General features: G+C 40.5%; 1 protein-coding gene and 1 long non-coding RNA gene across 2 annotated transcripts in view; one reads left to right on the top strand and one right to left on the bottom strand.

Annotated features, from left to right (window-relative positions):
• Positions 1-27042, top strand: part of ZNF704 (zinc finger protein 704) — a 178741-nt gene that overhangs the window by 88208 nt on the left and 63491 nt on the right. The gene's annotated exons all lie outside the window — the stretch shown is intronic.
• On the bottom strand, positions 235-17210 carry LOC135319679 (uncharacterized). Its single transcript, XR_010378487.1, has 2 exons — positions 16973-17210; positions 235-880 (listed from the first exon to the last, which is right to left on the bottom strand). It is a non-coding gene; the product is annotated as an uncharacterized LOC135319679 (long non-coding RNA).

Below are 27042 nucleotides of genomic sequence, written 5' to 3'. Positions count from 1 at the left end.
ATGAACTCAGTAACAAAGAAGCAGTGGGAGGTTCTCAACTTTAGAGAATCCTGGCTGACAATGAGCCAGACCACTGGAAGGAAAGCAGAACAGTGGTGACCAACTTGGTAGATAGTGACATGTGATGCCGAAAGACCACACTTTAACATCAGGCAACTTCACAAATCCTCACGTGTACTTTCAGATTCCACTGATTGGGGAAGATGCAAGGACGAGGTAACTACTAGTAATTCATTAATACTTTTACATTAATTTTTATTTTACTCATTATGATATCTTCTATGTATATTTGGGAAATAGTAACAAATAGAAGGGGGACAATGTGTAGCCCCAGAAACAGTGCTTACCTCATAATTAGCAGTCAATAGACAGGGTCTCTATCTTTAATTTCTTATTGAAGTGTAGTTAGTGTAGTCAATTTACAATGTTAGTTTCAGGTATACAGCAAAGTGATTCAGTTTTATATATATAAATATATATATATATTCTTTTCAGATTCTTTTCCATTATATGTTAACTAGCAGTCGATAGATAGTTTTGACTGAAAATTAAATATTATTTTGTCGAGGGACAATCGTTAGTGTCCATGCGGACCACAAAACCATCATGGTCCACAGGTTGGAAACCAAGATGCAGTCTGTTTCTTTGCCGCTCTGCAGGGCTCTTGTCCTGTCGCTGTAAACAAAGACCCAGAAAGATGCAGTGGACAGACCCCAGGAAGCATCCTTTGGTCAGGGCAGAACACCCCAGCGGTGAGAAGCATCTTGGCTCCCTCTTCACTTCGCGGTGTGATCATTATGGTGATCACCGGATGGAAGTGTGAAAAGTGTCCTCAGCTTTGTCACTTCTCAGATGTGTCCAGATATTAAGATTCCAATGGCTGAAATGGAGCAGAAGTGTCACTTTAACATTCTTTTGTCAAAATTAAGTTAGTATGTAGTCTGTTTCAAAAGTAAACATTTTCCCACATCATTTGTTAGTGCTGATAGTTTCTGAACAGTTTGTTTTTCTTAAACTGATATTAAGGCAAAAAGACATGTCTGCGAACAACCACCCTGAGATGTCCTCAGAGATTTCCCTATTCTCCTTAGAGCTGAGTGATCTGGTCCAGTCGCCACGTTGAGCTTTGAGATGCAACTGGTCCGAATTGAGATGTGCTCTAAGTTTAAAATACACAGTGGGTTTGGAAGACTTTGTATGGGGTTGGGGAAAAGGATAAAAGAGATCTCACTAATAATTTCTATATTGATGACACGCTGAAATGACAATATTTTACATGTGATGCTAAATAAATACATTATTAAAGTTAATTTCTCCTTTCCTTTTTTTAAATGTGGTGACTAGAAAATTCAAAATGACATATGAGCTGGTATTGTATTTCTATTGGACAAATGCTTACTGAATGCTGCCTGAGGATGTGAGGAGTCCCCACCCCTCTGAGTGAGCGAGAGTGGGGAGTAACAGCTGGCCCCCAGTTCTAGCACATCCAGCCCTCGTTGACTCTTCTAGGAGTAGACTGGATGGCTCTAAGTGAACCCCCAGGATCACTCCCTGTGCCAGCCCTGATCAGCGTCGCAGCTGCCTGAGGGGGTGTGCTGGAAGGAATGAGGGACCATCCCTTTGCTGAGTGGGAAAGAGTCCTCTGAACTCCCGGCCTGAACTCACTTGCCCACCCAGGAGGAGTCCTGATCGACCTAAAGGACAGGTGACTAGAAGCTTCCTGGGTACTAAATTCAAGCCAAAGTTAAAGTAGTTCTGTTTGAACAAACACCTAAAAGGAGTCAGCACAGACCTGGAGAGAGAAGGTCTACACTCCTGGAAAAATCCAAATGGACCAAATCCAGCTTGAAAAATCACCTCGGGTAAAGAAAGAAGGAACGGAAGAGGGATGGAGGATGGGTCCCCCCTTGGATGGGTGACTGACTCCCCCGGGGCGGCGTCACAAGGGCTCACTTCTTGCTGCTCCCCACAGGGACAGTTTTCCTCAGAAGCTATTTGCCGAACGCTAACTACATGCTAATTAAATGCATCAGGCTCTACATTAAATGATAACATAAGAAAATAAGATACAGTCCTTGACTTCAATGGATTGTAATCTCCTAGGGAGGTAAAGCCTGTTGGTCATTTGAAGATAGTTTAAATTTGTTTAGTCCTTAGGAGGCGGAAGGGACCATTCTTTTGTGGGCATAGGGGCTGAAAGCACACCTCGCTAGTTGGGGGAGGAGCCTGCATCTCCAGCTGCTTTAGACCTTCCCACAGTCTAAGCTCCACGAGAGCGAGGGCTTGGTTTGCTGCTGGATCCCCAGCAGGCACAGCAAAGATTAGACAGTTCGATGCTGAATAAACACGTATTAAAGGAACAGGGGTTGAAGTGAAATTCTCCCCGCCTTCCTCTCCAGGCTCGATGTGGCTCCTAGAGGACTAGAAGTTGGAGAAGACACCTTCAGACCAGTTAACTGCCTTCTTTACTTTCTTTCCAAAATTTGCTGTCTTTCCTGATTCTAAGCCAAGTCTCCCCTGCCCTGGTCAGTCTTTTTCTTTCCAGAACTTTCTCCTACTCTTTCCTCTTCCCACTCAAAAACAAGTTGCTTTTCCATTTTTCTTCTTCTTTTTCTTTTTTTTTTTAATTGATGTATAGTTGATTTACAATGTTGTGTTAGTTTCTGGTGTACAGCATAGTGATTCAGTTATACACATATGTTTTTTTTCATATTCTTTTTCATTATAGGTTATTACCAGTTATTGAATATAATTGTTCCCTGTGCTGTACAGCAGGACCTTGTTGTTTACCTATTTTATGTTTAGTAGTTTGTATCTGCTAATCCCAAAGTCTTAATTTATCCCTCCCCCCCTCCTTTCCCCTTTGGTAACCGTAAGTTTATTTTCTGTATCTGTGAATCTGTTTCTGTTTTGTAAATAAGTTCATTTGGGTCCTTTTTTTCGATGCCACGTATAAGTGATATCATGTGATATTACAAGTTGCTTTTTCTCCTGCCATTTCCTACAATCATTACCCATTCATTCCTTGACCATTTCCACTAATCTAAGATGTGGATTTTATATAGTGGTTTAAAAAAGAGCAGGATATTGCTGAAACATTGGTTTGGGTCACCACGCTGTGAGAGAAGCCTGTGAGGCTCTTCCAGGACAGAGTTAGAACTCCAAGGTCGGGAGTAGAAGGCATTGATGGCAGGGCTGGCAGGACTAACGATGGCCTTAACCCAGATGCCTCGGGCACCTTTTATTGTTGATCAGCTTGTCCTTTCCAAGGAATAAGGAAATCTTTCATTCTTCTTTCATCATAACACTTTCCCTGTTCACAAGAGGGCTCTGAGTATACTCAGATTGGGGAAAGCGTTCCATTAAACTTTGCACGGCGCTCACTTTTGTTACGTATACTACTGATTTGGTTTCTGGGTGTACACTTGCCGTTATCTGGGGGAGGGGCATCTTTTTATCACACCCCCCTTTTTTGCTGGCAATCCAGAAAACACCTCTAACATCTGACCATAATACAGCTGTTTCTGAAGATGGAATATAACATTTCCATAAACATTTCCCATTAATAGAAGTATTACTCTATTTAACAACTGTTGCAGCCTCCTAAGAGGAAAATGAAGTACTTTAAACTTTTTTTTTTTTAAAGCTACTTAAATAGTTCAAGGTTCATGTGGTTGGAGTGATTTTCATGCTAATTGCTGACGTGATCATGAAAACTTTCAGTCAGCCTCAGTGCATGCCATGGGGTGAGGATGTGCTGAACAGAGTCTGCATTTATCTAATGGCATCCTTTATCCAAGTTCATTTTAATGCCACAGTATTTGGAAAGAGGAATTTTCTAAACCTTTGTCCCCAGTCCCACTTCCTACTTCCATTTTTTTTTCCCTAGAGGTATGTAGAGCATATAAAACAAACAGTATATGCAGATCAAAAGTATTTCAGCAGCCTTAGTGTTTTTTGTGCCACTTTAAAGTTCTGGGTATTTATGGTATAAACCATATTGAAGTCCCATAAACAGAGCCTTTTAATTAAATTGAAAAAAAAAAAAAAGATTAAGTGTTCGATGAATTCCAGGAGAGCAAGAATCTTGGTTGTTTCCAAAGCCTGTTTCATGCTTAGAGGCCAGTGTGGCTGACCACAGAGCTACACCACAGACTGTAAATTTAGCCAATCCCTGAAACTTGACTGGAAGTCAGAATCGGCCCCGTATGATAATAAACAATGTATTCAGTTATTTGATTCCTTCAAGCAGAAAGCTCGAAGTTCTGGGGTCGAGGAAGCAGATGTGGAAAGCTCAGATTAAGCACAGGCATTGGGGAAGACAACATATTGTCAGAGAGGGTATAAACTGGATTCAGAACTACACACCAATTTTGCATTTTAATACTATTGCCCTTAAAGTGGAAATAGAGATGTTTTAAATTATAAAAGATTTTATGGACTGATTAGTGCTTTCACAACTATCTTCTCATTTTCTCTTCCAATAATACAGTGAATTTGTGAATATGTTTTTGCCTGGTTTACTCTGCAGATTGCATTTAAATGCTCTTCCTCCAGGAATCCTTCCCTGACTCACTCCTCCAACCAGTCTCCTTGCCACCAAGCAGAGTTCAGAGCCCCCCACAGCATTGAGTCCTTATCCCTCTCACAGCACCTCCTATTCTCCATTGAATTTGTATCCATTTCTGCTGCCTCTCCTGGATTTGTAAAACACTTAAAAGTACAAGTTCTATTTGGTTGGTTCGTGTGCCCCCCCCTTCAATTCAGTCCATCAAAGGTGCTGAAATGACCTGAATTATGGCAGTGGAAATGGAAGTTCAGAAAACTTCAATATCTTACCCAAGGCACTAGAAGTGAAACCCCATGAGAGTACAGCCTTGGACCAACACATTCAATATGATATCCCCGACACCTAAAAAAGTGCTTGACCCAGAGTAGGTGCTCAGAAGGGTTGGATGAATAGATACAACAGGTGAATAGCAGAGCTAGGACATAAGCCCAAGTCTGCAATATTGAAATCCTATACTCGATTACACCCCAAAACACAAAAGGAGATTGAAAATATTTAATAAGCTTCTACCATGCGCACAATTCTGTGCAAAGCACCTTCACCTACGGGATCGCATTTAATCTTCACGGCAGTTCTGAGGACGTTCTCCTTGTGAGGTTGCATTTCTCTTGGGTAAATACCTGAAAGTATAGAGTAGGTATTTCTTTAAGTTTATAAGGAACTCTCACAGTTCTCCAAAATGATTGCACCATTTTGCAATCCTCACAGGACTCCTGAGAAAGTCGGAGTGGTACAAGGTAGGGAATTAAATCTACTTTCCCTTGGCAGAAATATGTTTAATCAGCTAAGAGCACTTGAGACGATTTTGATGTTTTCCTTATCTTTCCAAAGGGCCTGCTTGTTCCTGTTTCGTACACTCTGTCTGTCTTTAGAATCTGCTCGGTTCCAAGTTCGTGTTCCACTTCATCTTGAAGTGCATGTGTTTGCAGCTGTAATCTGATCTGTGGAATTTGACCGTGCTCAGAAAGAGGAATTGCAAAGTTTGCAAAGTAATTCTTTAATGGATACACTTATGCGTAGGAATCCTTCCTGTTGAGATACACATGTTTTCTAGAAAAACTAAATGGGAATTTTTTAGAGAATTCTATTTATTATAAGTTTAAGGTATTTCCCTGATTTAAAACTTTGGCTGGGTTAAGTGGCCGATGTATTAAGATACCAGACGTAATCAACACATAGTGTTACTTCTTCTGGAAGTTAGATTTCCTCTTAGAACATTTTTCTGGTGCTGGAACTTAGCTGCATAATTGTCACAGCCCCAGCAGCTGTAACTAAGGAATTTCCCTCTGTGCTCAAGGGATTCCTTGAATTGAAATTTCTCTTTTTATCTTGATTATCTTTAAAGTTTAGTACAGTAGATAATAACACTGAAGAAGGAAGGGCTGCCATCAAAAATATAATGTAACACGACTTTAAAATTCCAGAGGGGCTCAAAAAGAAGTAAAATTATTTAGTTCCCTAATTACGAATTTAGGAATTTTAAATTCTTTGTATTAAGTATGTTGAGATGACAATACCTATACTTAAGTTATATTATAGAAAAATTAAGGAAAAGAATGATACATGATGTAACAGGAATGCAAAAGATAGGTCTCCCTTTTTTTTTAATTAATTTTTTTTGAGATGGGTTGCTTCTTTAAAAAAACCCACAATTTTCATTCTTATACATTTAAAAAGTTGACCATACCAAATGTAAATGTTTTTCTTAAATGATTAAACAGAGATTGCTCTAAAAGAAAGTTCATCAGTACACACAGGGGTTGTTTCTTTTTGTTTGTTTCATATTGTTTTGATTGCTTTTTATAGCAATTTACTGCCACAAGGGGATAAGTTAAAAGTTTATGATCTACTGAGCTTTGAAGATCAATCAAAAATGGAGATGCATCTGTTTTTCCTCTAGTTTAAATAAACCATGTAATTAGCTACATGAATGTTGAATATTGGTTAGTTATGTGTGTCTTGCTATTATCTGTGGCCTCCCCAACGGTAAAAGCAACAGTCCATTAGTTAAGCACATTATTTTAAGCAAAGATAACCCTTTCCCTGGCTCTGTACATAAATAAGTATATTTGTGCCAGTTGAGTGCACTTGCGGATTGTGGTAAAAATGTCTGTATTAAATTGCAGTCAGATTAGATCAAGACAAATGTAGCAGGGATGACAAGAAGATTTCTCGAATGGATATTTGAAATTTTCCATGATTTGAAAGTCCCTAAGCTCTTTGCTCTCACAAGTGATTACACATTGCAACAGGGGAGACTATATTTAATGACGTGATTAGCAGTTTGTGACATATTTGGCTTCATGTTGTCTTGTGATTGAGTTACTTTCAAGCAGTGTCTTGGGGAGATGCATTAACTCTTTCATGGCATAGGGTGTAATTTAATGAAGTATTTCTCTTGCTGCTACTTCAGCATTCTTAGAATAGCATGGGCCAAAAAAATATATAGTGAAACACACGTGTAATTCTAAGTTTTCTAGTAGCCACATTTTAAAAAGTGAAAAGTAACTTTAATAAATTATATTTTGTCTAACCCAACATGTTCAAAACATTATTATTTCAACATGTAATCAACATTTTTAAATTATTAATAAGATATTTTAGATTTTTTTCCAAAATAAGTCTTCAAAATATGGCACTTAACTTACAGTTACAACACACCTCAATTTACACTAACCTCATTTCGACTCTAGAAATGTCTTCCTTTTCTGCAGCCTCGAAGCCACACACTTGGTTTTATCATGAAAATTCCTAACTTTTTTTCTTAATTTAGAGCCACATTTCACTATCCTTAAGGCTTAAGTTAACTAGAAAGGGACATTTGACAATTATAAAAGCCATCATGTACTGAAGCATCCATTGTGCAGTCAGGCATTGATGACTCTGTGTCACATGTGAGGAGACTGAGCTACAGAGGGAGTGATTCACCTGCTTAAGTCACGTGCGTAGTAGGTGGCAGAGTGGGGATTTGAATCCCAGTTTGCTGGGCCCTCCCCAGCTCACTGTGCCGACGGTGATGGGCTGGAGAAGAGACTCGGGACTGCCTGAGCTACCAGTCGCCCTCACAGATCAGCCAGAATGGGAAGTGTGCAGGATGGTACCGTGCAGCCGGGAGAGCTGCTTGGGCAGCTCTGAAACCTGCCTGCTTTTCTGAACATCCCCAGGCACGTGCTTCTCTCTTTCCAGTGCACATTTTAGTTCATGTTTATTTAGTGGGACACGTAAGAATGTTTACCGACTAACATCACAGAGATGCATCCTTAAGCATAGTTATAAATTCTGAGTCCTTACGCGTCATATTGTTTTGTGGGAAGGCTTTTTCTTTTTCCCTGGAGTCTGTAAGTAAAGATCTAGACCTGAGAGTCTCTTAACTATTGACATAGGCAAGGAAGCAACCTTCCCCTCCTTTTCTGCTGCTCTAAGAGACTGCTTTGAATGGAGGAGAGAGAAACCAGACGTGGCTACCGAACATCCTTTCTTGCTAGAAGGCTGAAGGGAAGGAAAATGTTTTGCAGTGAATTGTCTGATGAACTATTTTCTTCCTAGGGAGGGCTTTGCTCAGCCCCTCCTAAGTTTGTTAGCATGTTAACATATCCTGAACTAGCCCCTTCCTTTGGACTCTTCCATTTATCCATCTACACAGTAAACAGGACAGGGTCAGGAAGGATGGGGAGAGAAGACTGGAGGTTTGCTGCCTCCCTTTGCATTAGAGAAGTTTGCTTCTGTATCCCAGGGAGACAGTGTTCCAATGAAACCAAAGTGTGAAACATCCACCAGGGCCATCTGGATGTCTGTCTGCCATGTAAGAGAGGATGATGGAAAGACTAATGGATTCCTGGATTCTAGATTCCCAAATACCCAAGATTTGGAGAAAATGACTTATTACGTATGACCCAGAAGTGTGATTCCTAATCTTTGGTGGGATGACAATAACACACTATTTTTGAAATCCAAAAATTCTACCCATTGCCTGAGTGGACTGAGCATTTGTTAAATAACCCAAATTGATGTCTGCTCTCCAGTCACAATTGCTCATTAAAGTAGAAAGAGGGATTCAATGAACACTTCCTGCTTTTCCTACAGTTCTAGCCTACAGTTTCCCCAGGTTCTAGTCAGTCATTCTGATGTGAACCCTGTCATGCCCTCAGCTCTTAGCCCTGGGGCTGAGTACCAAGGGATCAACCATTCTAAGTTTTGGCATCCCCTGGTAGACATCTAGGACAGCGTGGGAAACTGTGAGGAGGAGTCATTTTCTCTCCCGCCAATAAGCATTTCCTGAGTGCCTGCGTATTAGGTGTTCAGGGGAAGCAAGATATATGAAACTCTGTCACAGCTTTCTAAGTCGGATTGGGAAAATCAGACATACATCTGGGAAACTATATGCCACAAGGTATAATCAAGCAAGCTCTGTATTGCCCTTTTTAACGAGTTCTTGGGAATTTTCTAGAATATTAAAACCACAGTTGAATGATGCTAAAAGCAGATTCTTATTTAGTGCAAAGGTTAAGGGGTTCAGTGAAAAGAATATAAACTCTGGAATCAGACTTGCTTCCTGTTAAATACCAGGTCCAGTCTACTGGCTGTGTCACCTCGGGCATATGACAACTTTTTGGAGCTGTAGATGTCTTATCTATAAAGGAGGAATAACAGTAGTCCTTATAGGATTGCTGTAAAAACTAAATGATAGAATTTATGTATGCAGCTTTAAAATACGTCTACCCAAATCTTCCCGACAAAAGAATCCCAAATAATTTGGGCAGAAACCCTTTCTGCAGGAGGTAGACCTTAATTCCCTTCATTCTGAGTATGGACTAGACTTAGTGATTCAATTCCAAAGAAGGGAGCATGGAAAAGGAAAAATACTAAATTTGTAGTGGAGAAACCTGATAGATACCCCTTTAATCTAATGGTCCTGGTGAACCTGATGAGAGAGCCATTGTGTTGATATGATCTTCCTCCTGAGGTGGTGTGATGAGAAACGCACTCTACCCCTGTGCTAATCCTTCCAAAAACTCGTAACTGCAGTCTAGTCATGAACAAGTACATCAGATAAACCTAAATTGAGGGACATGATACAAAATAAGTGATCAGTACTCCTTAAAACCAGTCAAGATCTCTCAACACTGTAAACTGACTCTACTTGAATAATTAAAAAAAAATCAAGATCTTGAAAAACTTATAAAAATTGAGAAATCTTCCCAGATCAAGGAAACATGGCAACTAAATGCAGTGTGGTATCCTGAATGGATCTTGGAGGAGAAAAAAGGACATTAATGAAAAAAGACTATATTTAGTGATTCACTGCTAGTGAGTAAAATGTAGCATAATTGATGATGTGTAATTTCCAAGATGAGGTCATAAAAGGCCAGTGACTTCCTCCTTGCTCTCTCTGGGATCGCTTATTCGGGGAGGGGGAAGCCAGCTGCCGTGTTGCGAAGTCACTCAAGCAGCTCGGAGGAGACCCACGTGGTAAGGAACTGAGCCCTTCTGCCAACAGTCAGTGAAGAACTCTATTTTCCTGCCAACCACTTTGCCACTGAGCTTTTTTATAAAAGGGGTATCCAGCCCCAGTCAAGCCTTCAGATGACTGAAGTCCTGGCTGTCTTGCCTACAACTTCAAGAGTAACCTTGAACCAGAACACCAGGCCAAGTGACTCCCAAATTCCTGAACCTGTGAGACACTAATGTTGTTTTAAGCTACTCAGCTTTAGGGTAATTTGTCACACAGCGATAGATAACTGACAGGGTATGATACATGGTTCACATACTGCCTGGTAGACATATATAAGCACTCAGTAAATTGTAGTTTTTATTATTACTGTTCAGAAACTTATTTTTCTTCCCCTGTTATTCTGGCCCTCCCATTTTGTCTCCACTTTTAACAGTGATTCTTAACCATGACTGCACATTAAAATCACCTGGTGAACTTTTAAGACAAAACAAAACCCTAGGGTCCAAAGCCTTAGTCCAGATTAATTAAATGAAAAGTTCTGTGATGGGCAAGTATCAATATGTTTTAAAACCTTCTTTAGTAATTTTCATGGACAGTCAGAGTAAAGGACCACTGGTTTAGAATCAGTAAGTTTTAAATAAGAGCTACCAAAATTCTAAGACTTCTGAACTTAGGAGCAGAAGGTTGTATTTCTTGCTATTTCATCAAAATAGGCTTTATGCATTGGGGAAAATGTGTTGCAAAAAAAAAAAAAAAGATTCAAAAACTGTCCACTGAAATAGCATGTGATCATACAGGCAGCCTCCTTTGAAAGGAATGAAGCAATCTTTAACCAAAGGAGTTTATCAACTAGGCAGAGAAACCACAGGATAATTCTGTTGACCTTGCAGCAGCAAAACAGACTATTTGTGGACTGTATTCCAAAGGACAGTTAATGTTTTCCTTGGTTAATGTACTAAACTGGAATTCCTTCTTTCCTGTTTATATTTTCTTTCTCTCTGTCAAATGTGAGTACCAAAGCAACATTTTCTGAATATGAGTCTAAAAGAATTACCTGCTTAAGTCATCTAGGAAATATTTACCAATTTGTTTAAATATCCTTTATTTGGCCAAGAAAAAAGGTCTGCATATTTTATACTGAAAACATGGAGCCATGAAGTAGAGAACCTATAATTAACATAGAAGAGCTTGTCATTTCATCCCCTTGCATAACCCAAGGAAGGAAATAATCCAGCAGGAGTCAGGTCTCTACCAAAATGAGTTCTAACCTTCCTGTTTTGTCATCTGGGCAGCTGGAAAAGGAGTGGAACAAATGGTAACTCCTGGGCTGAGCAGGCTGATCATGGTCCAATGAAAAGCCTGTTACTTAGATTTGGATACTAGGCTGAATATATTTCAAAGGCATTTGTTAAGCATGGATTTTGCGAGTGGCACTTTAGAGGGTTATAAAGATTCTATCCCCTGACTCAGCAGGTTTGCAACACCATTGATAAAATGAAAGCTGATATATAATGCACTTCAAATGTTTGCATGTTAGACCATGAATAAAATATAATTTCAAAGAAAAGGAATTACAAGCATGAATCAGGTTTAAGAGACAAGATATATAGGAGAAGGTAGTGATTGGTCCTTATAAATAAGAGTGCTTGGTCCTTGGTATTTGATGACCAAATCATGGATACAGTTTGCATAAATAAGGAGAAAGGAGAGCATCTAAGTTGGAAGAGAATCTCAGAAGCAAAAAGTAAGCATCGTGTGGGGAACACGGAAATGACTGACTTATGTAAAGTAGAGGTTTGTTTGAAAAGTAATGGGAAGTGATTTTTAATACGGAGACCAAGATCAGATGACATTGAAGTCTTGAAGACCAGGCTGAGTCCCCAGAAGCCACTGAAGGTCCTTAAGCAGATAGAAACCGAGAGGATGTGTCCAGAGGGAGAGGGTAAGAGAAATAAACCATTTGCAAGATGATTTGGAAAGAGTAGAAAAGTTAGAGAGAGAAACAAATCCAAGACATGGTAGTGATGAATCGAGAAATTTGATTTTGATGATTAATTAGATACAGTCTACCTTTAGTGGTTATGTCATAGTGTGAGGACCAGCTTCAGGTGGCCGATAGCCACCAATAGATAATGATGGACGCAAAAATACAATCAACAAATAACCTACTCTGAACATTTGAGTCCCAAATCTATAAATCAGGAGTGTGATTCTCTCATTCTGTAATTCTTCTAAAATTCCTGTTACTCAGTTGGGATACAGGGTAAAACTTGCAAAGGCATTGTGATTAAATGTTCATCTTTCTATTTTAGATAAATTATATTTCAGCAGGAAAAAGAGGTTTTGTCTGTAATACATACTTAATACATATTCCTTTTAAAATGACATTTTACACGTAAGGTTTGTTTCCTCCATTCCTAATCAAAGGTACCTGACAGGTTAAGTTCTAGTTTATCTTGTTCGATCTTATACTAGACAGCTAGTATTCTAAGTAGGAGGGTTGGTCTAAATTTTGACCTTTTCGAGAAGTGAATATTTACTAGTAGTCTTATTACTATAAAAATAAGATTTCCTTATGTGTTTGAAACATTTCTTTCTTTCTTTTGTTCAGTAACTAATTTTTAGGTAGGCTTTCCGACATAGTGATAGTATCAAATGATCCCGAAAACAGTAGGGGATATTCTACGGGGTGCTCCACAGAACCACAGCCTGGCCCTTTTCTGGAGGCTGACTCTGAGGAGCAGTGGCCTGCCTGTCCAGTGATTTGGCCTTAGAGGAATTTGCTTGACGTTCTCTCGAAACTGTTTATTTCTATCAGAAGTTTTCTTTTTTTCATATTCTGCTCTGACCAGCTGACTTGTCATAAATGAGTGGATTGGCAGTTGTTCAAAACTTGATTTAAAGAATACGGATTCTTACAGTATGAGAGTGGTTTGTGGAAGTGATGCTATTAGACCCTTAGAAGAAAGAGAAAGAAAGAAAGAAAGAAAGAAAGAAAGAAAGAAAGAAAGAAAGAAAGAAAGAAAGAAAGAAAGAAAGAAAGAAAGAAAGAAAGAAAGAAAGAAAGAAAGAAAGAAAGAAAGAGAAAGAAAGAAAAAAGAAAGAGAGGGAGGAAGAAAGAAAGAGAAAGAAAGAAAAAAGAAAGAGAGGGAGGAAGAAAGGAAGAAAGGAAGGAAGGAAGGGAAAGGAAGGAAGGAAGAGAGAGAAAGAAAGAAAGAAAGGGAAAGGAGAGGAAAGGAGAGGAAAGGAGAGGAAAGGAGAGGAAAGGAGAGGAAAGGAAAGGAAAGGAAAGGAAAGGAAAGGAAAGGAAAGGAAAGGAAAGGAAAGAAGGAGTGAGCCTGCCATAAGGGGCCACTGGAAGACATACCTGAAAGGCTGAGAAGCTGAACAGGGCTCCTGACAGCCCTACAGAATAGAGGAATGGAACTGGAGTCTAGAATCTGCCAAAGCTGGAATGAGGCTAGTACATACTCCAGGCTTTGGACTAAGACACTAAATAGCTACCCACTAGGAGTAAGAATGAACTGAAAGTCGACTGTCCTCTAAAAGCCTGAAGCTCAATTTCAAATCATTTTTAATCCTTGAAATTGAATCAAGATGACCCCAGATTGCTGGTCTCTAAACCTGCCAACAGCAAAGTATCTCTCAAGGAAGAGGATGCCATCAAAGTTTCAGATTATTTCTACAGATTTTCACCTACCATGTCTACTACTTAATTAATAGTAATCAGGTCCCTGAGAAGATAAAACAGTATGAATGAAAAAAAAAAAAAGAAAGAAAAAGAACAAGTAATGGAAACGCAAGTCTCTACATAAAAATTTAGCACATGGTGACTTTTTAAAAAGTATATTCTTAATATGTTCCATGAGATTTTTTAAAAGACTGGAAATTTTAGAAGAGAACTAGAAACTATAAAAGTGAACCAACTGAAAAAAACAAGAACTGAAATTTAAAACTTAATTGATGGGTGGATTAGCTATTTATTGCTATATAACAAATCATCCCAAGACTGAGTAACTTAAAACAGCAGTAATCACTTAATCTTTCTCGTAGTTCCTGTGAGTCTGAAATTCAGGAGTGGCTAATTGGGTCTTCCTCGAAGTCTCTCATGAAGTTGCCATCAGATATTGGCTGGGGACAGCCATCAAAAGACTTGGCTGGGGCTGGAGCCATTTGAAGAGGGTTCACTTATATATAAATGGGAAATTGGTTCCTTTCAGTGTGGGCTTCTCCAAGGAGCTGCTTGAGTGTCCTCATGACATGGCAGCTTGTTTTCAAATGGCAAGTATTTATTCAAAAAGAGAGGCCAGTCTAAGAGATAATGGGTTAAACCCAAACTGTTTTTAAAGTAGTTGCTTCCTTCTGACAGCCACCAAATCACTAGTTGAAGCTGGAATGCTCCAGTTAGAAGAGCATTTAAAGTAAGTGTCTTAGAAGTCAGTTTCAGTTATCAGATTATACGATTCTATTTCTTTCTTCAAAATTTAATGAAAACGTGGGCATATGAAACATCCATATCACCCCTTTCATTTCTCACTTTGTAACAAATTCACCTCATGTTATTTGAGGGGTTTCTGTTTCATTACAGAGATTAACTTCCTCCTAGTATGTACCGCCAGCTTTACTGTTTTGGGGCAAAGTTCAGAAGTAATGTCGTTTGCAAACATTCAGTTTAAAATAGTAGGGGATGCGGATGTTCCCACAGTTGGAGAAAATACATCTAGCTTTTTTATTAGAAATTAAAAAATATTTTTTACTGTTGATAATTATTTTACTTTATCACCTGGGATTATGATTAGCTAAATCCACAACTACTGTGAAGGATTGCTAAACCAGCAGCATGATTTCAGATATAGTCATGAAGTGTACAGAGAATATTTTCCGGAAGTATATGTGCTTCTCCTTTTAAATATGAGACGAAATCCTTTCATAGGAATTACTTTTTAAAAAATCTACTTCTTTGCCGTGTGACTGCAGCTTGAAGTCCCTTTCTTAGTGCGACTCCCCAGGAGTGTTCTGTTTCCAGTATCCTGTAGCGTAGATTTTGATGCTGTTAAAATCAATCTGCCTAATTAGTTTAATAGGTGTTAGAACTGGGCGTGTAATTGTATATACAGATATTTTAGGCACAGATAAGAAGCCATCATCCGGGTGATTCTCTGATAGGGCTTATCAGAAATTTGACCTTGGCCCTGGGGCGGGGGGGGGGGCAGTTCCAGTAGTAATCAAAATCTGTTCTCTGTGGGTGAGAGTTCGGTATACCTAATCAGCCCAGCACTAAGTTCAGAACTGTATGTGATCTTACTTGATCTTCACAACAATGCTATGAGAAGTGTTTTATCACCCCATTTTATGGATGAGGAAACTGAGAAAGCCTTTGAGTCTACAACTTTCGTAGTAGAGCTGGTACCCAAATCTAAATCCTTTGGACTGTAGAGCCACACGCGCGAGCATTTTGCCACATCACGTTTCCTCTCCTTTTAGTAGTTTTCTTCCCACCTTCTCTGTCTAGTCTTTCTTCTCCTCCACTGGCATCTGAAGTCAGGGAGAAGGCTCAGTCCCACAAGACTGCCCCCCTACTTCCGACACCAATCACAAGTCTGGGTTTTATCTGTATTTCTGACCAATCAACTGTAAATCTGAGGTTCCCACAACTCCTTCTTTTTGCTGGAGCAGTTCACAGGACTGGAAAAAAGAGTTTACTCACTGTTTACCAGTTTATTATAAAAGGATCTGATAAAGGATACAGATGGGAGATGCATAGGGCAAGGTGTGTGGGAAGGGGCGAGGAGCATCTCCGTGTGTTCATGAACCTGGAAGCTCTCCAGACTTTGGGAGATTTTTATGGAGGCTTCATCACAATAGGCATGATCAATTATTAACTCCATTTCCAGTCCCTGTTCCCTCTCTGGAGACTGGGAGGTAGGGCTGAAAATTCCAAGCTTCTAGTCATTGCTTGGTCTTGCTGATGACCAGCCCCAACACAGAAGCCCACCAAGAGCCACCTCATTAGAACAAAAGACACTCCTCTCACCCAGAAAATCCCAAGGGATTCAGGAGCTCTGTGTCAGGAACCGGGGTCAAAGACTAAGTATTAGAACTAAAGATGCTCCTAGTTCTTATTTAGTAAATTATAATTTTAAGAGCTCTGTGTTAGGAACCAGGGGCAGAGACCTATATTTATATTTATATTTATATTTATGTTTATGTTTGTAATTTATATTTATATTTATGTTTTCTATTATCTCACAGTAGGTTCTTAATAAATACTACTCTCCTCGACTTCCTCCTTTACAAGATGGAGTGTCTAGTGAGGTGAGAAATGGCAAGTGTGGCAGACACCCCAGTTTTGGTAGTCTGTGATTTCTCAGTGGAAACAATCCTCCCTTTTATTGAGTAACTATCAAACGTGACCATGCATAGGCCTGTCCTGTGGCCTGCAGAGCAATGTAGCACAGCGATGATCAGTGAGGGCTTTGCGGGGAAGAGTTTACCCCTTAGTGGCTCGTGGTAGAGCCCATGCTTAGCATGCACGAGGTCCTGGGCTCAATCCCCAGTACCTTCATTAAAATTTTTTTTTTTTTTTAAATGTAGGCTTTGGATCAGAGTCCAGCTGGCTTTGCCAATTGCTGCTGTCTGACCTTAGCAAATTACCTCCCTCTCCAGGCCTCAGTTTCCTCATCTGTGAAGTGTGCGTGTGAAGGGAGGGTAGAGGGGGAAGGTTATGACTACTTTGTAAGATTGTAATAGGGATTAAATTAGATAACATATGTAAAACATTTAGCATCATTCCTAGTATACAGCAAGAGCTAAAAATACACTGATCATTACGATTTAATATTATTTCTGTGGGGGTTTTTTATACTCTTCAGCTGCAATAACTTTGAAGAAGCACCGAGACTATCTCGTGCCATTGTAATTGGACCCTGTTTTCGAAGAACGTCGCTTACCTTCATAGTCTGATAAGGACAGTAATCAGTGACTTATTTACTGATAGGCTCTGTTTTTCTTTGGCGCAGAAACCGGTACTAATGCAGGCAGCGTGTTCAGTTTCCCACGACACCTTTGAATAAAATGCCATTTCCTCAGGAACAGCTAGAAATACCGAGGCTAATTTTTCCTGTCCTCGGGAAAAGCGAGAGCGCTCCCGGGGCGGCGGCGGGCCGGCGGAGCCCTGCAGAAGCATGATGTCACCCTCCGCGGCGCTGCCAGGGGATGAGCTCATGGGGCGGGGTCTCGCAGGGCTGCAGCTGTGCGGTCGCTCACACGCAGGACGCGCTGCCCCAGCCCCCTCCTCCCGGCCCCCCGCCCCCGCCTCCTGCGCCAAACAAGAGGCTCCGCGTGATGAATGATTTAAAACGGAGGCAAAGTCCTGCAAAATACAACCAGGCATCAGAAGGCACAAAAAAGGCAAACTGTGCGTTTTAGTTATTTTGTATTATTGGGGAAAAGGAAAAAAAACAGTTGCAGAACTGTTGTCAGTGAGAAGAGACTTCTGTTGGTTGTCTTTGCTCCTCCTCTTTGTCTGAGAGCAGCATCTTTCCCCTTTTCTGCTTCAAACAACGGCTTGATCTGTGGCTGAACCCAGGCTGGATCTGAGGGGATCACAGGTCTGGCCCCGAGCCATGGCTGTGGCGAGGGAGAAACGGGCGAGCCATTTCCCACTTCCTTCTCGCTATTATATATATTATAAGTACATCCGTAGTCCTGCTAATCCACCTGGCAGCATGGGCAAGGGTTAGACATACAGACTTTAGAGGCAGGCAGCCTGAGCCTGGATCCCAACACAGACAGGTGCTATCTTTACCTCGGTGAGAAATGTCAGCTCTCCAAGCCTCAATTTCTCCACCTGTAAAATGGGCATAGTAGTCAAGCCTAGATCAAAAGGTGGTTGCAGACATTAAATGAACAGTGCACAGTAGTCAGTAAGTGCAGTGCCCGGTCTGTGGGGTGTACTTGATAAAAGTGAGTGATCGTTAGTAAGATACACATGCTCTGCTGCTTTATTAACCAGTCACTGCAAGAGAAATATGTAACACTGTGTCAGTATACATATTTAAAATCTGAATTGGAAGGAGGGTGTAAAATTTGAAGTGGAAGGAGGGTGTACTTTCAAGGAAATTATTCATTCACGAAAAACACCTATTTTGTTTTTTACCTTTTATGATGGAAATTTGCAAACATACACTGAAATAGAATCATGTACTGAACCCCCCCACATACCCGTCATCCTACTTCAACCATCAACATCTTGGCAGTTTTATTTCAGCTACTCCCTTTCTTTTTAAGTGGAGTATTTTAAGGGTCAATCCCAGACATATCATCGTGCCCATAATCCTTGAGTACTTACTAATGGAAAAGGATTTTATTTTTAATTTAACCCTACCACATTAAAATATTTCCTTATTAGCAGCTAATGTCCAGTCTGTATTCAGATTTACCCAGTTATTCAAAAATATCTTTTTATACCTTTAAAAAAATAGCAGAAAATATTCCTTAATGCTTAGATTTTTTTTAAGGGATTTCTAAATATGTCATGTGAATTCTTGCTTTTTCAGAGCTAAATTTAAAACATCAATAAACACAAATATGGATATTTGCACAGCAGCAAAAACAACCAGATTGTTAATTTGTTTTTGTTGATTGTTAATCTGAATGATTTGTTTTAAAGTAAGACGTTCGTACTAGTTAGAATAACTAATAAAAAATAAATACGTGTTAGTATTTTAGTCATTAGTTTTATATCTGTGATTTAGAGAGCCACTATTTTCATGTGCTCATTATCTAAACATATGACTTTAAAACCTTCCTTAAACCAACATTTAGTGTCTAAACAAGTTCATAATTTATTCTTTTTGCTGTAGATATTCATTAGCTTGTTTCATCTTAATTTAATATCTGTAAATTACCATACAGTAGAAATTTATTTAGAAAAATTTTGAATGTTCAGTATTGCCAAGAGCTGTTCTTGGTGAAATGTAAACATTTAATTTAACTTTCTGAAAATATATCTTTCTCCATTTAAGGGCAAGCTCTGTATGGCTTCTGATGTGTTTAGAATTCATATAATCAGTGTTACAGTAAGTCCCCAGGGAGTTGAGTTATGTCCACAAAAATTTTTGTGTACGCTCTATTTTTCATAAAGGGTAAAGTCTCTGTTTCACTGCTGAACATAAATTCCCAGGACAACGACATATTCTTCTTTGACAAGTCAAGATCACTCAAAGCCTCTATAATCTGGCCCTCTTCCTTTCCCTGACAGCATCCGTGTAACTTCCTCTTCCCCCCATCCCCCATGTACCTGAGACTCCAATTTACGTGTTCAATAACTGGCCATTCTCTTTGTGCTTTTCCATCCCTGCTCTTTTTGTCCTCAAGCTGTTCCACAAACCAGAGATGGCGTTGCTGAATTTAATGAATAAAAATACGGGAGGCCCAGTTACATATGAATCTCAGGTAAACAAGGAGTACATTTTTCGTATATCCCCAATATTGCATAGGACATAATACTAAAAGTGTGTTCACTGTTTATCTGAAATTATCAGATTTAACTGAGTGCCCTGGGTCTTATCTGGTAAATTTTTCAAGGGCTGGGTTTTCTTCCAGGAAGCCTTCCAGAGTGGCTTCCTTACACCCTGCTGCCACCGCGTTTTGCTCGAACCTCTAATTACATACAGAAGCATGCCAGTATTTTTAACTAATCATATGTATATATGTCTCTTTACTCATAACACAAACACTGTGTCTTACTCCTAGAGTTCTAGAATTCTCATGCATATTCCACATCCCGTTCCCACTCCAGGGGTTGGATAATATTAACCCCTCACAGCATTTTTCCCAATGCTTTTGGATTTTTTGTTTGGTTGTGTTTTCTTCATGTAAGTCTGTGTGGCTATATTCACCACTTTTGATTGCTGACAGTGGAGCAGGCATTGTGATAAGCAGCGGAGGTAAAGAGCAAATTAGATAAGCATCTGACCCTTAGGAACTCGCAGCTCGTGGTCTCAAGGTAGAAACACGTAACTAGGTAGGTATTTTGGTAGGTATGATGTATTTGATAAGTATTTATTAAAAGTGCACTATATGCCAGGCCCTGTTCTAGGCATTGAGCGTGCAGCCATGCACAAGTCACACCCAGGCCCTCCTGGAGTTCATTTCCTGAAGAAGGAATATCTAGCTGGTAGACGTGAGGGAGAGATCCAGGCAGCCTTCCAGGATTTCTCATGAATAGGCTGAGTCCTAAAGTGAAGCAGGAGTTTGCTAGACAGGAGAGAGGGGTGGGAAATGAGCTCTCCGGGGAGAAAACTGGACCAGTGTGAAGGAATGGGCCATGGAAAAGCCCAGAATGTAGCCTCTGTAAGGACAGGGACAGGGTCACGTCTGCACTGATGTGGCTCCAGGCATTAACTAGTGACCAGCACAGAGAAAGCACGTGACAGATAGTTGAATGAGTGGATGAAAGCAAGTATGGTGTACTCAGGGAAAAGTAAGAGGGGTGGAATGACCAGAGCTAAGGGTTGGGAAGTTTCACTGTAAAAGTACACAAAGGGCAGATTATAAAGGGCTTTATAAACCACCCTTAGAAATGTAAATTCAATGTTATTTTTCATAGCAAAAGGGACTTTGGCATGTAATTAAGGTAAGGATTTTGAGACATGGATTATCCAGTGTACCCAATGTAATTACAAGGTCCTTGTAAGAGGAAGGCAGGAGGGTCACAGTGATAGAAAGATGGAGTGATGCAAGGAAGGGGCTACAAGCCAAAGACTGCAAGTAGCCTCTAGAGGCTTGAAAAGGCAAGGAAACAGACTCTCCCCTAGAGCCTCAATACTACCCTATTGACACCTTGGCTTTAGAATTTCTGACCTCCAGGACTGTTTCGGTAATAAATTTGAGTTTTAAGCCAAAAAAAAAAAAAAATGAAAAAGGAAAAGAAAAGAAATGTGAATTCAAATTATAAACATTGGAGAGACATTAGAAATTTCTCAGACCTGGAATGGCACAATTTCCTTCAATCTCTGAAGAGGTTGCTTGAACGATGTAAAGGATGGAGTTAGTGGATTGGAGACCAGGGCAGGGAGACCAGTTAAGTGGCTGTTGTTTTGGGAGATGGACTCAGCAGAAGAAACAAGGGCCAGTATTGAGCAGTGGTGGTAAAATATCAAAATGGGAGAACGATCTTAGTGTTATTTCTGGAGTAAAATCAATAAAATTTTGGATCAATTGGGTATAGGGGTCAAGAAGTGGGGAGAGGGCTGGACAGCTCCCAGGTTTCTAGCTTCTGCAGCTGTCTGGACAAAGGCTCCATTACGGTGCACAGGAATGTAGTTTTAGACGTTCTGGATGGGAGATATTTAGGGGAACCATTGTGACCATTGAGAGTTAAAGCCATGATGACGGATGAAGCCAGCCGAAGACAGTGTATAAAATTACATTAGAAGGCAGCCTAAGGAATGCCATGTTGCAGGTGCCTATTTGTCATGTACATACACACATGCATGTGTATTTGCATGTGGCTGAATGAGCCCAAACCTAGCATCAGCTTGGAAAGGGGATAGCGGGTCATTAATACGACCTTGCTATTCTGTATCCAGTATGTTTGTATAAATAGGAAGAGTCATTGGTTTTAGTTGATGTATTGTTGACACCATCTTTGACTTCCTAAAGAAGTATCACTTAACCCCCTTCTGACTACCTCTTACATATTTCATCAGGCTTTGTTAAACACCAACTGAATACAGTCCACAAAGTGCTTTGAGTAGCATCAAAGAGAAATAACTGAAAATTCCAAAATCACAAGATAATTATTGGTAATAATAAAATATTATTTAAAGGTAATCCCTTCTAAGAATCTTCAAAGCAGTCCTATTTTTATATGCAGTTCCACCTAAAGGTTTGGAATGGCTTTGGAAGCATAAAAGCCAGTTAAGAATCAGGGTGTGAGTCACCACCAAATAGCACTTCCCTCATTAACTAAGCAATGGTGAGAAAGATCTTTTGAAACTTTAAAACAGTAGAATGTCTGTTAACTTGCTCCCTGGATTAACCAGTGTTTTTCATTGCGATGCTTAAAACTCAAAGCTGATAGGCTATTCTCTAGATGAGGGTCTTCAAAGCTCTTTGCTCACAAATGCTGAGCAAACTTCAGAGAATTTTGAAAACTATACACATTTCAAAGTTGACATCTTAGGTTCTCCTTTAGTTTTCTTGAAACCAAAGAATTGGAAATCACTTGAATTGCAAAAGATTTTTTTTTTAATCCAGTACTCAGAGTATTCACTTTTTACGACACCAATGCTAATTTTTCCGATTGGCTTGAGTTGCCACCCTGGAGGTCCTGCCACGCTGAAGCAATTTATAGAAAGATGGATGAAAAAGTGGCCATTTTTCATAAAGTGGGGGAAGCCTCTTTGGGGTACAGACAAAGAGAACCCACTTACCCCTATAGCAAATATATTCTCAGATCAGTTGTAGAAAATGTACACACAAGTTACAAAGTGTAAGGACAAATAATTTCTATAAAAACTGAGTTGATTGCTTTGAAAAAGGCAAGATGCTTTAAAAATTAATGACACACTAGGTGCTACAAAACATTATAAAAGACTGGAAAAATCTTTAAACGATGCACTTCTCTTTCTTGATAAATGTCTACATTTTTGTTTCACTTTAAATCACAACTAAATATTTTATACAATCCATAATTTGTGCAACAATAATTAATACTTATTAAGAGGTTACTGTGAGCCAGGACTTGTCCTAATTAATTTGTTTGTATTTGTTAATTAATCCTCACAATGGCCCCGTGAGGTAGATAGCTTTTCATTCCCATTTTACAGATGAGGAAACTGAGGTGGAGAGAAAGTAACTTGCTCAAGATCACACAGCTAAGAGCAATACAACCAGGCAGTCTTGCTCCAGGGTCTATGTTCTTAATTAGTCAGCCTCTACTCAAAGATCTTGATTTTGAATTAAAAGTAAAAATATAAGGTCCATGTACAGCATTTTTATGATTTTTTCCTCTTTAATAAGCTTTTTGGGTTAACCAACCAAGCAAGCATGTTAAGAGGTTTTCCACTAGACCATCAATGCTAAATAATAACCATAGTTTTAGAAACTACAGGTCAGGAATGATACAGGGCATCTCTTAGTATCCAAAAGCTGCTTAATCAGTTTAGTTACAAAAACATAATAAACCATTGTATACATGGGGAAAATGGATATTAAAAAGTCTTATGCAACTCTGAACATGCTCTAATTTTTACCAAAAATGGTGTCTATTTCTCTCATTTTTGTGTGCCTTTGGGAAAAAAATTCTTAGAATACCTTTAAGCACATCACAGAGTATGGTTAACTATATAAATACCAGTATATTTTAATTAAACAGACAACCCCTGTGCAACTTCTAATACAGAGCCTCTGTGACCACTTCTGTCCTCTCCTGCTCAGCCTTCCATACCTTCCCCAGTTCCCTGCTCTCATGCAGCCTAAGCTATTCAGTTGTAGCATCTGCATATTTCCTTCCTTTTTATATTAAGGAACCTCAAGCTTCCTCCTCTTTCTCTTTCCTTAGCGTTACATCATTCCAAAGAAAATTTCATCTTCTCAACATTTAACACTTCATTTGCAAATCTCTGTTCACGCATCACCTACAGGCCAGACTGTGTTAGGCTCTGGATGCAGAGCAAGGATCAAAAAAAGGAAGTGCTTTGCCCTTCACAGAGCTTAGAGTCAAGAAGAAGGTGTGAGCAGCCGAGCCACAATCGAATACCGTGTGATAAGTGGTACAAGAGGAGTGAGGGTCGTACTCTGTAAAGATGCCCAGGCCCGGCCTAGAAGATGAGGCATTGAATATCAGCCTTTGTGTTGTGGACGCCTGACCTCTGCCTGGCCCGGGAGCATCTGACCACCTGGTCAGCTGACCGCCGACCTCACTGACTCCCTTGCTGACTGGCTGGTTGACTGGTATTGATGAGACTAAGCCAAGGGCAGGGGCTGATCAATAAGGCTTCGGTCCCAGCCTTTCTGTTTTCCCTTCTGGTTGAGAAAGTGGAGCCAGTGGAAGCTGTCCCTGTTTCCTGCTTCACCACTGGGGGAATGAGAAGAGCCTTCTGCTGGTTCCCCTCCTCCCTCACGGCTTTAGCAGCTCTTACTACTGCTGCTACACACATTTAAGGAAGAAAAAGACCACGGGCAGCAGAAGAATGACTCCTTTCCTGACCTGGACCCTCAGCCTCCTCCATGCCGAGTTGCTGAAATGGAACATTCTGGACTAATTCAGGAAGGAGTGTATCTAGGAAGTTCCTATGGCCGCAACTAGTCTGGAAAATTCACCCGATGCTTTAGCACTTCCTGTGCACAAACACTTATAAAAAGAAAGTTCAGAAGTTCTCTCATAACCTGCATGGCGTTGGCCGTGAAACTTTGAGAACAGGTAGGAAAAAGGAAAGAAAGCAGAAAGCCTTGGGGGCTGACTTCCTTGGTGAGGAGGTGGGGCACAGAAATATAAATCTCCTTGTAGGGGCCTTGTCAACCTCAGATGTAACCGGGCTGAGGCTGATATCCAAGGAGTCACATCTGGTGATGGAAGGAGGCAGCAGGGATCCCCAGTGGGAGGCAGTGATGTCCTGAGAAAAGCATGGGTTTTTAGAGGCAGACGGACAGACTTGAAGTCAAAGCCGAGCTTTAGCATTTAATATCCGTGGGACCTGGACAAATTAACATCTCTAAAGCTCTTCCCTTTTCCCGTGGTATTACTGTGAGGATGAAATGAGATAGCAGCGTGTTTAGAATACTAGACAGATGACTGCATGCCATCAGCGTTAGTGTCTTCCATGTCAAGCACGCTAAGAGATTTCCTGCGTCGGTCAGTTATGTGGAAGCCAGTCTGGGCTGGAAGACAGACCCAGTTCTCAATCTGGAGTCAGCTCATTTCTCATGTGCTGAGTAACCTACTTCTCTCAGCTGCAACCGTGACCTGCTTTCTCCCAGCCCTCAGCTCCTAGCAGGTTTCCTAAAAGCAGAGTGATAAACAAACCTCTTTTGAGTTAAACAGCCATGAACAAGCCAAAACCCTTGGGGAGAAGCAAGAAAATGCCCCCAAAGAAGATTTGTGGAAGCTAGAAACCCCTTTGAGTGCATGTCAAAGACCCCAAATCTGCTATTTACAAGACACATAGGGGATCCTTTGTCCTAGCTCCTAAAAGCTTTGTGATAATTGACCTATGTCACGTTTTGAAAAGAGTAACCCTGCCATTACTGGCCTAGCAACTAACAGTTATTTGTGTACTAATCAGTGGTTATTGTTGCTCTGATCTGTCCTGGAAGTATTCCACGGAGGCTTGTCAGATTGTTTTGGTACCGCCACACACATGGCGCACACTCGGTGGTCTTTGATGATAAGCAAGACATCACTCACCAGAAGCTCCCTCTGGTGATTTTAAACCTTAATAAAGTGCTTGTTATCCAATTGAAACCAACAACAATGTATATAGTATGCCCACTCTGGGCAAGAAGTGGATTTAAGTCTCTAAAGAACACAAAGATGAAGAGTATTGCTCCTGCCTATTGGACGGAACAGACCTGTGTATGTGAAAAGCCAAAATACAGAAACTGTACCAGCCAGCTGTTGGCATAACAATACCAAGGAGCAAACCACCCCAACGCCAGTGGCTTAAAGCAACCAGTTATATCTGCTTACTCATTCCCATGCAGGTTGCCCCGGGGTCAGGGGATGTAGACTGGATTTGGCAGGGCTGGGCGTCAGTCGGACTGGAGGTTGGGTTCAGGTTTGCTCCACATGACTCTCATCCTCCCTGGCCAAGTAAGCTGGCCAGAGTGTGTTCTTCTCACAGTGATGGCAGAAGTGTGAGGGGACAACAGAAACCCGCCATGCGCCTTGAAGCCTCAGTTCCGAACTGACACCCCCAAACACCATGGGGTGAGGACGGTGCTCTGCCTCTAGAGGAAGGAAAACAGTGTCAAGTCCTAAAGGGCATGGGTACAGGGGAAAGTGAGCTACTGGGAAGAATGATGCAAACTACCACAATAATATAATTAAAGTCCAAAGTGTGGGGGGAGGGGGCATAATATAGAGCGTAATTAATTCTAACTGGGGACGTGATTGTCACTTTCTGGAGAACATGGAATTTGAGATAACCTTAAAGAGCGGGTGGGATTTAGATGAGCCAAGCTGGGAGTCTCTGCACTTCAGGCAGAGAGAGCTCCATAGATACCTTCATAGACAATACCAACCTTAATAAGCAAATGAAAAAGTCTGTGGGGCTGGCTCGGGCAAGGGATCACTGGAAGGTAGAGACAAAAGACCACGCAGGCATAGTCCAGCAGTTCTTAAACACCCCAAACCCCAAGCTAATTGAGAATCTGTTGAATGGTCTGAAGCTTATCCTAGAAAAATGCACGCATGCGTACTTGAACGTTTACCTACTAGTTTGTTACCAACTCCAAACTCATTCTGCTCACCACATGACATAATTCAGTGATGAGGTGTTGGGGCAAGGAATAACGACTTTTATACAGAAAGCCAGCAGACTGAGAAGATGGGGGACCAATGTCCTGGAGAACTATCTTCCCCAAATCAGAATTCAAGCTCCTTCTATACTAAAAAGCAGAGGAGGTGTGGTTGGTTGTTGCAAACTTCCTGGTGTCAGAATCCTTTGTTCTTGCAGCTGTCCACATAGGTGAGATCATGGTGTCCCTGTAAACCTCCAACAAGGCAAATGTTATTCCCTGTTCTGAAACTTTTTATCTTTATGTGAATGGGGAAGTATTATACCCTTTAAGATCAGAGCGTTGAGAATGGGCTGTCCTGTATATTTCAGGCCGCAGGCAACAGTCTTTTACAACAGGTGCAGAACCAGCAGGACTAAGCACAGGAGACAGAGCACAGGGCTAGAGCTAAAGGAGCAGACCTAATGTGGAGTCAGATTCATTCTTCCCTATTACAAGTTCAACCCTGTAAATATATGAGAAAGAAGGAGACAATTCTAGATTGGAATCAACT

Source organism: Camelus dromedarius, chromosome 30 (assembly GCF_036321535.1).
Source record: "Camelus dromedarius isolate mCamDro1 chromosome 30, mCamDro1.pat, whole genome shotgun sequence".
Lineage (NCBI taxonomy): Eukaryota > Metazoa > Chordata > Mammalia > Artiodactyla > Camelidae > Camelus > Camelus dromedarius.
Note: the sequence above shows the minus strand (reverse complement) of the source record. Positions and strands in the feature narration are given on the sequence as shown.